Source organism: Thermobia domestica, chromosome 18, assembly GCF_964235325.1.
Source record: "Thermobia domestica chromosome 18, izTheDome1.hap1.1, whole genome shotgun sequence".
In the NCBI taxonomy this organism is placed as follows: domain Eukaryota; kingdom Metazoa; phylum Arthropoda; class Insecta; order Zygentoma; family Lepismatidae; genus Thermobia; species Thermobia domestica.
The window spans coordinates 144157804-144170744 of record NC_137471.1 but is presented as its reverse complement, the minus strand read 5'-3'; the positions used below and the strand labels follow the sequence as shown (position 1 = coordinate 144170744).

Here is a 12941-nt window from a genome sequence, read left to right as displayed (position 1 = left end):
TTTCTTTCGTTTTTGTATTTTAAACTAATGAGGTCTAGGAACCCTGTAAAAGAATAAAAGTCATCATTTCTTGTAGCTGAATTAAGATGTGGGGTAAAATAGATAACCTAAAATATGACTGAATTGGTAACACTGCAGATGAATTCGAATACTAAAGTATCCGAGTCTTTTCTGTCTGCTTTGCAGCTTGCTTGCGTTACAGTCAACTTTAGCAGCTGAAGTATGTTGCTTTTTCGGGCTGGAGGCAAGGAAATGAGATAACCGTGTAATTCTTTGCTATTTGTGATATTTTCATTATGGAGATTTAGCGTGGTACGGAATATTAAACAACACTTTTTCTTCCGAAAATAAATTGTGAAAGAATTAGTACAGCACAAAGTAACAAAAGCGAATACAAAAAGAATTCGAATTCTTTTTCGTAGTACTCGCGGTATCCGAATTCGTGGGCGAATCGAATGAATCGAATTCGTTGTATTCGATTCGGCCCATCACTAAACAAGACTCGAAAGACGGAACATCCGACATGTGATTGATCCTGATTGATCTATGAGTGAGTGGTGTCAACAAGGAAAGTGAAATTAGGTCATGCTGAACTGTAATCGACTTTGTATGCCGCAAGAGAACTTTGCAAGTCCTCTTTAACGGAGCCTACTTAAAATATGAAGTCCCTCTTTTGTAACGAAAATACAGGTAGCCTTATAATTTAAGCATTAAAGTAGTTAAATGTCCATTCAACTCTTTGAGATATTTTCAAGCAGTCTATTTTGTTAAATGTATCATTAACTTCGTGTGGAGAGCAACACTTCAAACTAAACCTTATAGTCTATTGAAAATAAAAACCTACCAAATGGTAAAAATGTATTATTTTCATACAAATAATAGATACTCGATAATTTCAGTGAAAACTTTTTTTACTCTATGGTAATATATAAACTTAAGAGACTGAATTTCGGAAACAAATTGACTTAAGGGAGTTTCAAGCGATAATCCTAATATGTATTCCTTGTTTTGGGTGAACTTTACATTGCATGCTCCAGGTACGCATCAATAAGTAGGACCACTTTAAAAGGTTATAGTATAGTAGGGTAGGGTAGAGGGCAAGTCTTTACTTTAGGCAAGGCAGTGACAGGAACCCAAGCCTGAGCCCGCAGTTTCAGTTCCCAAGCCTGAGCTATAATAAACAGAAAACAAAATGTCCTGCGGGGCTCTAGCCCGCCTTCACTCGCTCACGCTCGCTCGGCAATATTATATGAATCAAAAGATCACTGCCTTGCCCAAAGTAAATAGTTACTGGGTGGAGTAAGATAGGGATAAGTAAAGTAGGGGAAGGAACGGGTTAGCTTAAGGTTGGGGAAGTTCTGATCCATTTTCATCAAATTAACAGAGCGTAATTTCTAGTTTCGGAGTGAGTATTCCAGCTGCAGCGGGCATTGTTAAGTTAACCGCTTTGTTACCCTCAATCGCAAAGGAATACTGAAGGTAGAGAATTTTGAGTATGAGTAAGAGGGTAAGCCGCTAAGTAGCAGTGTCTTCTACTTATATTCAGTTCAAATTTTCTCCTATAAAACGTTTTTATTTTTATATTAATTTTGTTACGGTACTGCGCTTTCTAAGTAAAAGAATTGGGGTCAGTCTCAAGTTCCTTTTCGTAACAATTCAAGTGTTTAAACATGACAATTTGATACAGGCAATATAGAAGCTGGTAGAGCGCATACTTCTGGCATGTAAGGTCACTGGTTCAATCCCTGGCCAAATAAGTTTGTGATGTAGGGTTTCTCGGGGTACTTCCGTTTCCTTCAACATTATCATTCCATCAATTTTTCTATAATCATTCGCTTGCCTTAATCATTCATCTCCCTTACCCTAAAGGGCATAATTGTGGGATGTTAAACCGAAAGTCGTGCAGGTTTACTTTTTCCGTGCCACCCGAATTGTCGAGAGAATGTAATTTTTTCATAATTTTCTTCTTACTGCCCCCTAAAAGATTTGCGGTGGTCGACATAAAAATATCTTACTTGTTATACATAAAATTCAAGGGGCCACCAGGAGTAATTGTTGAAAAATCACATTTTTTTTTTTTTGTTTTTTACCATTTCTGTATAAATAGAGCTTCTGAATGTATGACATAAAAACTACAGTTCAGAAAAAAATAACTGCTAGGACGTTACTAAAAGTACAAATGCTATCTAACCGAATCAGGGCACCGGCGTAGGAGGGGCCCTGAGCAGTAGCGGGGGATGGGTCCGTAATGAGCAAGGGCGTCGCCGACGGTGGTTATATACATAAACGTGCATAGTGCAAAACATAGTATTTGTCATAAAACATTTTGTGTGTGTTTGTGTGGATGTCGGGGAGATACGAAATGCCATTCAAAAAAGGTGCCAAAATGTACTAACTTAGGTTAGATCATACTTTCAAAACAGAGGCGTTAAAACTTTTCCAAATTCTGGTAGTAAATGTTGTAGAAATATGTGCGCCATTTCCACAGTGCCTTTTCGCGACTAAATCTTAACAATTGTACATCTGCGCCAAATAGTCCCTTCCGCCTCAACAGACAATGCCGCTTACCACATGAAAAACAACCACTTTCCTAACTCCAACTATTCTTCTTACTTGACTTCCACTCACTCTTCCTCACAAACCAAAATGAATTCTCCAGTTAACCCGGTAAATTTTCTAAAATTGGTCGAGCGATACAGCACTTAACCCAAGAATTTTAATGCCATCAAATGATGACTATCTACTGCCATAGGAACGTATTCCATTTCCACTCCCACTAAGTGTGCTTGCTTCGTGTCCCATTGGGAACCGGAGAGATCTATCGCAGAAGAGTAATGTAGAGAGTTAAGCATAGATGTGAGCTGTACTGTCCGTATAAATCCGTAAATTTCAAAACATATTTTTTACGTTATTTTTTGTTGCTTCAGGTGATTCTTTAAAACTTGTGCACTCACATTTTCCTAGTATGATCATCTCTCATAGGGGCCTACATGTACACCAAGTTTCATGGAAATCTGACAACATGAGGTTTCACATGGAATGGTCCCTTCTGTGTATTGTCTAGAAGTACTCTACTGGTGGAAATTGATATCTTAGGCAGTTTTCTTTCATATGCAGTCACTCCTTTTGACTATAGTCTTTCAGTTTAACGTCCCACGACTATGCCCTTTAGGCTAAGGAAAACAGATGATTAAGGCAAGAGAATGATGATGGAATTACAATGTGGGAGGAAACGGGTGCATACTGAGAAAACCCATTTACACGATCATTTTAACCGTCCAAGATATACGGTCGAAGATTGCATACAGTGTACAATGCTTTTCTTATAAAGGTTTACGTGATATAGTAAGGTATCTTATTATTTTATTTCTGGTATATTGCCTCTTAATTAAGTTCTTGATACGTTAGTCTTCTTTTATGAAAAATAGATTAAACCCCAAGTTTTAGAGTGGCCCTGCTTGGCGCGAGCGGTCCCAAGTTCGATTCCCGGTGGGGCCACTCTGTCGAAAAAGTATAAAAGCTCTTCAGGCCAGTCATCTTGAGTGAGGTTTTCCTGGATTGTCGTCATTCACACCAGGCAAATGCCGGGACGGTACCTAACAATGGTCCCAGGCCACTTTCTTCCTTCCCTTTCATTGGATAGTGTGGTCACCGAGAGACGTCATCCATCATACACGTGACGGGCTAAAACGCCTTAGATATCGACAGCCCAGACATATAATTCCTAATCCTAATCCCAAATGTTAGAATAGAAGTCTTGATGACTTCTTTGGTTGGTAAATGGTTAGCATACGCGCCTTTGGCGTGGAAGGATTGAATAGGATCTAGAGATGCAAGGGCTCGGAAAGAAACCGGCTTTTTTGAAAAAAAAAAAAAACTGTTTTTTCTGCTTCGCTTTTTTGATTGGGAAATTTTGGGCTTTTTTCAAAATTTTGCTTTAAATTGATAAAGCAGACTTTGTTTCGCATCTCTATAACACAAAACATCATTTAATTAGTGGTTGATGCTGATAATAATATATAACATCGAAAATAAGCCATGAATTTCGAAAAGATATTTCAAACAATTTTACTTCAACATATTTACATTATGAATTCCAAAGGATTAACCAATGTATATAATAAGAATTTTTAACCTCCTATGTACAAAAGTAAGCAGGGTTGGCAAGAACCATGGTTGTTTTTGAAAATATCAAAAACCCATTTTTGGAGGGAAGTTTAAACCAGTTTTTTTTTTTTTTTTTTTTTTTTTTTTTTTGTTTAAACCAGGTTTTTTGATTTAGATACTTTGCTTTATGTATTAATATTGCATATTTACAGAAATAAGTTTGTTTCGCCTTGGTGTTATACAACAACGGGGTTATGTTGGAAGACGTCTCATAAACTTAAAGAAGCCCGGTCAGTAAATTTTTTAAATTGAGAAACTCCCGCCCAAGCCATCGGGAAAATCCCGTCATTACTTTAAATGTAAAACAATAACGGGAAAATGCTTTGCATATAAAATTTAAAGGTCAACGTATCATAATCAGTACGTTAAAACTAAGGTATTAAATTACAAATTTAGTATGTAGATATCATTGAAAGTCCAATCCAAGCTAATGTTGGAAGCTACGTAGGCAATCGATAAATTTTGCCAATTTCTATCAATATATTTAAGCAACCTTGGCTTCTTTATAAAACAACAGGCATTCAGGCATGCAGAAATATACAGTTTGGTTTCGTTTCGTATGTTTAGGCTTAACATCCTTACGCAATAGCGAGGTTATCAAGGAGAAATCTTTCGCTTAAAGTGACATCCGAACCGGTACTTGGTTTACGCATGAAAGACGGGTTGTGGTTCGACCAAGAATTGAACATGGGATACCTTGATTAAAAGGTGAAAAGGAAATAAAACTAATGCAGATGGTTTGATATGTGGAAACGTCACCATGAAGTTCACACGATTCGCATTTTTGGTTCTTTTTATTTTTTTGGTTTAAACCAGTTATTTATTTTTTTTTTAAAAAAAAAAAGCCGGTGCAAACCAGCCAACCCTAAAAGTAAACACTTCTTTTAAAAAAATGCACAAATAAGTAGCAAAATTCTATGTAGTATTTTACTTCAAAATATTCCATACTCTCTTTTTGAACAAAATAAAATTAAAATAAAACATAAGAGAAATACTTAGATTTATATGATACACTTAAAGGCTGCACATATAGAGCTTTTGGTTCTTGAAATTCTACAGTTAAATTTTATATAACCACCATCACGGTTTACCCAATCCTAAACTTTTCTGAATTTTTAACAAGAGGGATTTAACGTATGATTACGGTACCCTCCTTCTCCCCCCCCCCCCCCAAAAAAAAAAGGACTACGGAATATATTTAAGTTAAGCTAAATACAACTGCACAACAAACATGACTTGAGTGATTAGCTTTTGCGCTTCTATCGGGAAGTCCGGGATTCAACCATTCTGACAAAGCTTTTCTTCATTCCATCTGTGAATGTAAAAATAGTGCGTGTACTGTGAGTTGGCCGACTTCCTTATTGTTTTTAAATCGTTATTATTACTTAAAAAAAAAGGTGTGACAAACATCTTCGCATTTGAAGGCGGTGCTCCAAGTTCCCTTTAAATGCTGCTAACAAATGAGAGGCCAGCGGTATTGCCACGTTTATTTTGTACACATCCACGTCTATTCCCTGTCATCTGATCGCGCTGTAGTTTGTCAGCTTAGCCATAGCTACACCCCTTTACCACTTGGCAACGTCGCGCCAGAGCTTGCGTTTTATTTGTTTACCTGAAATGCCAAGATGTTTGTCACTGGCTGTAATTACCAGCAGTGACGGTTTTGCGATGGTTAGGGGTCTTTCGTACTGAAACCTGTTCCTCAAAGTTACGGAATGTCTAAAACAAACGAAATATCCATTAGTTATGCCTTTACTCATAAACTTTAAGCTTCCGTCAAATAAAAATTACGAATGTTTAGAAAAACTAAACATTAGTAAGAAAAAACCCTCCCAAAATACGTTTCTAAATCCACCACTGATTCTCAGTATAAAATGATCTTCAAGGTTGTATCCAGAAGATTATTGCTAAACATATAAACGAAACGAAATATTAGTTATGCCTGTACTCATAAACTTCAAGCACCTTCCAAATAAAATTATAACTTTTTAGAAAACGAAACGAAAACGTACGGTTTGACGGATATATAGAGAAACGTAAGTTTAACTTTTGTGCTAGACGCTAGAGTACTAATCTCTTAGAAATGAAACACGGATGACAAACTAAATTGATTTCGAGAAGAAAAATGTCGGTAACTCAAAAGTTAAATAGCCTCTAAAATTGCCCTCAAATACTACATTCTTCATGTTAGCTTTAATTCGTAAAATATGTACTCCATCCAATTTGATGGTGAATTTCAGAGCGAAATATGGCATTTAGGTCGTGGAATTCTTATCTAACTATAGAATATACTATAAGAAAGCTATTTAGATAGAAAAATTATGAAAATGAAAAATGCCAAAATTTCCATAATTTATTTTGTTTCCCCAAGAAAAGCCGGCTTTTTGTGTAAAAAAAAAAAAAAAAAAACACATTGATTCAAAAAAGCCGGCTTTTTTGGATCTCTAATAGGATCCCAGCGGGACTTTGTGATTCGGGTCTGACATTAATCGGTAAGCTTACATTTCCTTTTGACTCTGTTCTCAGGAGCATTGGACATAAAATCAATCAACTAATCAGATCCTAGTTCCTGTTTCATTGATTAACGCTCTAATTTGTACCAGCACGTACTTTCCCCACCATCTTCGGGTCCGCGATGGGTCAGTGGTAGAGTTCACCTCTGGTATGTGGGGTTCCTAGTTCGATCCCAGCTCACGCCAAATGGACTTTGTGGTGGACAAACACCGTGTGGGTGGTTTTTAGTGGAGTTCTTCCGTTTCCTCTCCCTTTCTTCTTTCCACCATTTTATACATTTCTCATCATCATCATCCCCTTCACCCCCACGGCATATCCGTGAAATGTAAAACTCAAGGATTTATTTTTTTCTCCATCTTCTTGCAGATCTACTTCATAAATATGCACAAATACTTTGACTAAAACCTTTATTGTAGGATCCAGGATATGCGCGTAAACGAGGATAGTGGAAACACACTGGGTTCCTTTCCTTAGCTATGGACAATTCATCGTTTCGAACCATGACTTAACACATTGTAGTCACTTGCGAACTCAGTTCATCGTGACTTCTTTATGGACCAATACGTGTATATAAACATACACTTTGGATTACGTTTCTCAACTTATTACGGATGTGAGAGGAATTGTCCCCGTGTATTTTGATTACATAATTCATCTGTAAATTTTACATATCCATAGTCCCATAGAATAGGATATCACCGTTACCTTCAGTCTAAATTTATTTTTGCATGAATTAAATTCTGTTGCATTTAATTAATTTTACCTAAGCAGAGGGTGTTGTATGGAACATGTAGTGGCTTAGTACTATGTGGAATCCAGGTTCAGTCCCACTTCGTTCCAAGTTGTCCTTGCGTGTGTGTGGGTTTCCTCTGAATTCTTCTGCTTCATTCGGTTATTATCACCGTCTTCCTTAGTTTGGGAATATAACGTGGGAGGTTAAACTAAATTAAAAAATATTATTGTTTTAGTTTAATGCCGTGGGATTGAGTCATTTAGGCTAACGGAGACGAATGATAACAAATAATGTGGGATTATTTTTTTTTCTGTATTATCCACGGGCATTGAACCTGACTAGCCACTGTACGAGAGTGGAGAGCTTTAAAAAAAAATTATAGGTTGTACCCTGTGTGTATTTATCATATAAGGCAATTTTAAAATCAATATTACTCTTCTTGAAATCACAGTGTCTGCAAATAGCACCCGCGCCTTGCACTTTCGGCACTCTAACCCTCTGTGCTCTTGATCTCTTCCGGCTGGATTGCGATACAAACCCATTTTCAACCAGGAGCGTTTTTTTTTATTATTTTTTTTTATCAAAGCTTGTTGGAAAGTACGTAAATCAGAAACTGAAAGCAATAAAGTGTAAACGTATAAATGCATATGATTAATTACAGAATAAGTGAATGTGTGTAGATGAAAAGTGGTAAGATTAGAATTTAGCGTCTCTTACAGCACAGGATATGTAAGGTTTAAGGCAAAAATGCGTATACCGTACGTAATAAGATCAAATTTGGTTGATCTGCCACCGGGAATCGAACGTTAGATCACTTACACCAGAGTCGCGTGCACTATGTAGTAGACCAGCAGAATGGCGAAAACAATGAGTGAGTTTATGCGTATGTGAATGAATGTATTTCTTTCTTTTTTCTTTTCTTCGTGGATTCCTTCCTTGCTTTACTTTCTTCTTTCTTTCATTTATTCTTTCTTTCATTCGTTCTTTCCTTCTTCCATTCATTTATTCATTCATTTTTTCTTTTATTCACTCCTTATTTCATTTATTCTTACCTTTTATTCGTGCCTTCTTTCGATCTTTCATTAATTCTTTCCTTCTTTCATTATTTCCTTTTATTCTTCTTTTTATTCTTTCATTCATTCTTTCATTCCTTCCTTTGCTTCCTTCTTTCTTTCATTTATCCCTCCGTTCATTCATTTCTTCTTTCGTTCTTTCTTTCCTTTTCCATTTATTCATTTTTCTTTTATTCTTTCCTTATTTCATTCAATCTTTCTTTCATTCATTTTTGTCTCATTCTTTTTCCTTTTTGTTTCCTTTTTCATTCATTCTTTCCGTTCTATTCAGGTTTGCTTCGTTTTATTATTTCCTACTTTTGGTCTTTCTTTTACTCAATCTTTCATTCATTCATTCTTTCCTTCTTTCACTCAATCTTCCATTCATTCATTCTTTTTTTCAAAATTATTGAAGACGAATATTAGCCAGTTATTCTGGAATGCCAGTTTCTGAGGGTTAGTTTGTTTCTTCATTGTCAACTCACTAGAAAGGATATGAAGAACATGCAACCAGTGATACAGAGGGTTAAAAAAAAGTAAGGGAACGCTGTCGTGGCATCTATTTTGAATTGCAGTATCATCACTAGTTGAAGCGACTAAAAAGTGAGGAACACACCATTTTAAAAAATGAGAGTTCCTGCATATTCAATCTCATTTTCCAACATTGCCTACGACTTAGAGTTGAATTGGAACTATCGTTCGGGATGGTTACCGAGAAATTGTGCTTCCACCATAAGTCAAACCTAGAATTAACTCATACATGCTATGTAGAATAACAATTACGGAATGCGACTAAATTATCTCGAAACATTTCTTTATTTCTAGAAATTTTGATATGATTTACAACGAAACGCCACAGTTAGTTACAGAGTTGGCTGGTTTAAACCAAACTTTTTTTTAAAAAAAGAAATAAACTTTCCTCATAAAAAAGTAAACTTTTTACAGAAAAAAAATTACAAAAGATATAGATATGCGAATGCTATATAACGAACATTTGTCACTTTAGTACTAGTGCCCTACAGACTATTTATCTAACGAGTTTTCAGATGTTGCTTACGAGGCCGGTTTACAATGGAATAATTAACAGCTAACACCAATAAGAAAAGATGTTAGCCCGAATCCATATTTAAAGGAACGATTCCAGTATTCTCCTGTTGAATCTGCGGAAGTACTTCAGTCAGGATTGCTGACCACCAGATTCGAACCTGACTTCTTAATGGCGAAGCGAAAACACTAACCATCAGTTAATCTATGCTTGCTCGTTTTCCACCTTTGGAGACGTCGCCTTGGACCCTCTTCATAGGTGTCTTGATACTGAAGAAAATCCGTACTTCCGATCACCTAATCCTGGGATTGAATCTAGTACTTTTCATTAGCTTACTATTCTAAGACGTACGTACATTAAGTATGTATACAATACTGAGATGCATGGTCATACTGCAACCCAGGGCCCCACTGACACATACATCCTCCTCCCGGGGAAGGGGGGGGGGGGGAAGAATTGTGCTTGCATCTAGTGTTCATTTTTTGCTCCAGGACTCGGTACCTAAAATGGCACCCAGAATTTTAAAAATTACTGAAAACATTTTCACCATAGAAGTTAAAAAATCATGACATGAGTTACTCCTACCGTATATAATTCATGAACCCCTTTGAACATGATGAGAGAGGGGCCATCATATAATATTTTGATGGGGCCCTTCTTGTGTTTTCCCGCTGCAAGGGCCCCAATGGTCTTAATCCGACCTTGTATGCTTTCAATGTGGAAAGCAACGGTGTTCTAAATTGTAAATTATAACTTAAATTATGGCATCATTTGAGATTTCAATGTTAGCAAAATTATGAAGCAGAGTGGAAAATCGGGAACCTTACAAGGGTTGAATTCCGAAAAATATGAAAGGCTGTTTTCGCAGCATTATTGGCTGGTAAAGCTGGTATGAGATTAGCTGACTGTATTGCGTACTCAACGTATTATCGTCCTCCATTCCGTTACTTCCGTATGCGAGGAGTGCCTTTTTTGTACTATACCGCTACTTACAATACAAGGCGGAGGGTTCACCGAGAAATTTCCCTTTTTCCCTCCTGGCCGGTATGGCCCTGCTGGAATGACTCTCTCTTCCTCCGATGTCTTTAATAGTAAATGGTAGCGAATTAATTATTATATTTTCAATAAATTATTGAAAATTAGATCACGCTCACGTTATAAGAGAGTAAAATTTTACAAAGCAAACGGACGGACATCATATATCTTTTAATGCTGTCATGAACGTTATTTTCTGTCTTTCGAATTTTGTCCAAGTGCAAACAGAAACTCAATTAATATTTAATTAATATATCTTTTAAATATATTAATTGTCATTTCACAGTAACATGTATTCCTATATCTATATATTTTTTTTAAAAAAAAATAGTTTGTTAATTATTTGTAAACATCAATATTTAATTTGAAGTTTCGTAACAATACTATATAAATAAATTTGGCAGAAACTAAGTTTGTGACATAATATCTTGAACGACGAGACCAATCTCGTTCAAATTTTCAACATAGATGTGGTTCCAACCTGGAATGGTTTTTAGCTGTTGACTTCGACGGTACAACTTAGGGGAGGATGAGAGACATTTAAAAATGATCGATATCACTGTTGAATCCATAGTTTTTGGGGTCTCTAAGATGAATAGTGACACTTCCAATGCCGTTTAAACCCATGGCGCTAAAAATAAAAATAACTTACTTCACGCGTACCAAACACATGAGATAAAGTGTTATATGCATTTAAAATTTTTGTTTTAACCCAGCGAAGCGGTAATCGGTGGCAGTATACACTAAAAGATACTGAAAAAGGATATTAATCCATTAATTACTTCAATATCTTTCTCCCTTTAGTTGTAAATAAAAATATAGAAGTTAAAATAGTGTAGTACATAAGTAAAACATACAGCGAGAGATGGTAATCACAATATCAATTTAATTCTATTGTCAAGTAGTATAAGTTTAAGCAAAAAGAAGTTTATTTTTCTCTATTAAAAAAAAAAAAATATATTTTTCAATCCTGGCTAAACAGAATATCATTCTGTTTTAGGAATAATATATTCAGTGTGATTCAAAATGATCGTCTTTCTTTCAGTACAAAGTTCTAAGTGCAGAGTGAAATTGACCTGACTCCAATTCATGTCCCTTGTAATAGTCGACTGCTTCTCTTCGGCAACATTTCATTCCAGTTTCAGCACATCAATTTTATTCATCGTCTCGAAATTTCCCTGGGATGTAACGTAGAACCTGACCTATAGAATTCACCGTCAGCGACTCAATTGAACTTAGATCCGGTGAGCGCGATGTAGTGTATATATATATATATATATATATATATATAAAGGGTAGCGAGATTAGACAGGTATGTAATACGACTCTCACCATTTGTTTTCTATTTACTTATTTATTATCTTATCTCGACGCTATTATGGGCAACAGACAGTGTTCTTTCAGTTATCATCAACATACGCCATCGAGTTCAGGTAGGCCTAGATCACACTAGTTAAAGTCAACCAAATCCGATCAAATAAAAGACTATACAATCTTGACACTTGTGGAAGCAGTGACTCGAAGCGCACTGACAACCAGCAAGTTACTGCTCTGGGTTCTGGATGCTACGCCCAGGGCATCTGCCCTGCTTGCTCTATCCTAGATACACTTCTGGGAGAAGTGGAATGTGGTGTTGGTCCTGTACTGGGCGGTTTTTATTGTTTACGGTCAATAAAGCTCATTTTTATAAACTTTCCAATTATGGAATCGAAACATTTTTAGATCGTGAAAATCGCGAAGAGCCGTGAATTCGATTATTTAGTTTGAGTGAATTATTTATCATTTACCTAGGTATTTTATTTATCAATTTAACTCCAGCTGTAGTTGAACGTCAGTTTACACTGGAGTATATAATAATAACATATTAATGCGATAGTTAAGCTATAACAACATCTAACAAGAACGTGATAACAAGAATGGTTAACAATAGTGACATGAAATGTATTCATAAAAATGATGTCATAGTGCAGAATTGTAAGCAGCTTCAGTATTAAATAAATCGACGAGTGTATGCAATGTTTTGTTATATAACTTCAGAGTTTCTACAAGCTGGAAAGTCAGGAAACTGAAGATGGTCAGGGAAGAATTACAAACATTTACTGAAAATAGTAAAAATTGGGTTGTAATTTTCGCATGGAAATGGAAAAGTCGAACGAGGGCTTTCTGTCAATAAATTATTCTTAATGGAATATTACTGGAACAGATATTGTAGCACAAAAGCATTTTCATAACCAGATGTTGAACACGTGAAAGGCACCAGAAGCCACTACGAAAAGGAAGCTGAGAAGAGAATATTGGATCTTCTACTGAGAGACCTCTCAAACTGGAAAGTCATGAAAACGAGTTAGCCGTTGATACCGAACTTAAGAGATCAAGAAGAAACGGCATCCTTGAT

The 12941-nt window shown here is 36.1% G+C and overlaps 1 protein-coding gene across 4 annotated transcripts in view; it reads left to right on the top strand.

Annotated features, from left to right (window-relative positions):
- The first annotated feature begins 217 nt into the window (after positions 1-217).
- Positions 218-12941, top strand: part of LOC145675705 (uncharacterized) — a 110771-nt gene continuing 98047 nt past the window's right edge. For 2 of the 4 annotated variants that reach the window (XM_081746319.1, XM_081746318.1), the window contains exon 1: positions 218-690. The gene's annotated coding sequence lies outside the window, so the exon portion shown is untranslated. The remainder of the gene's footprint in view (positions 691-12941) is intronic. The other 2 variants (XM_081746317.1, XM_081746321.1) reach the window with 2 other exon arrangements.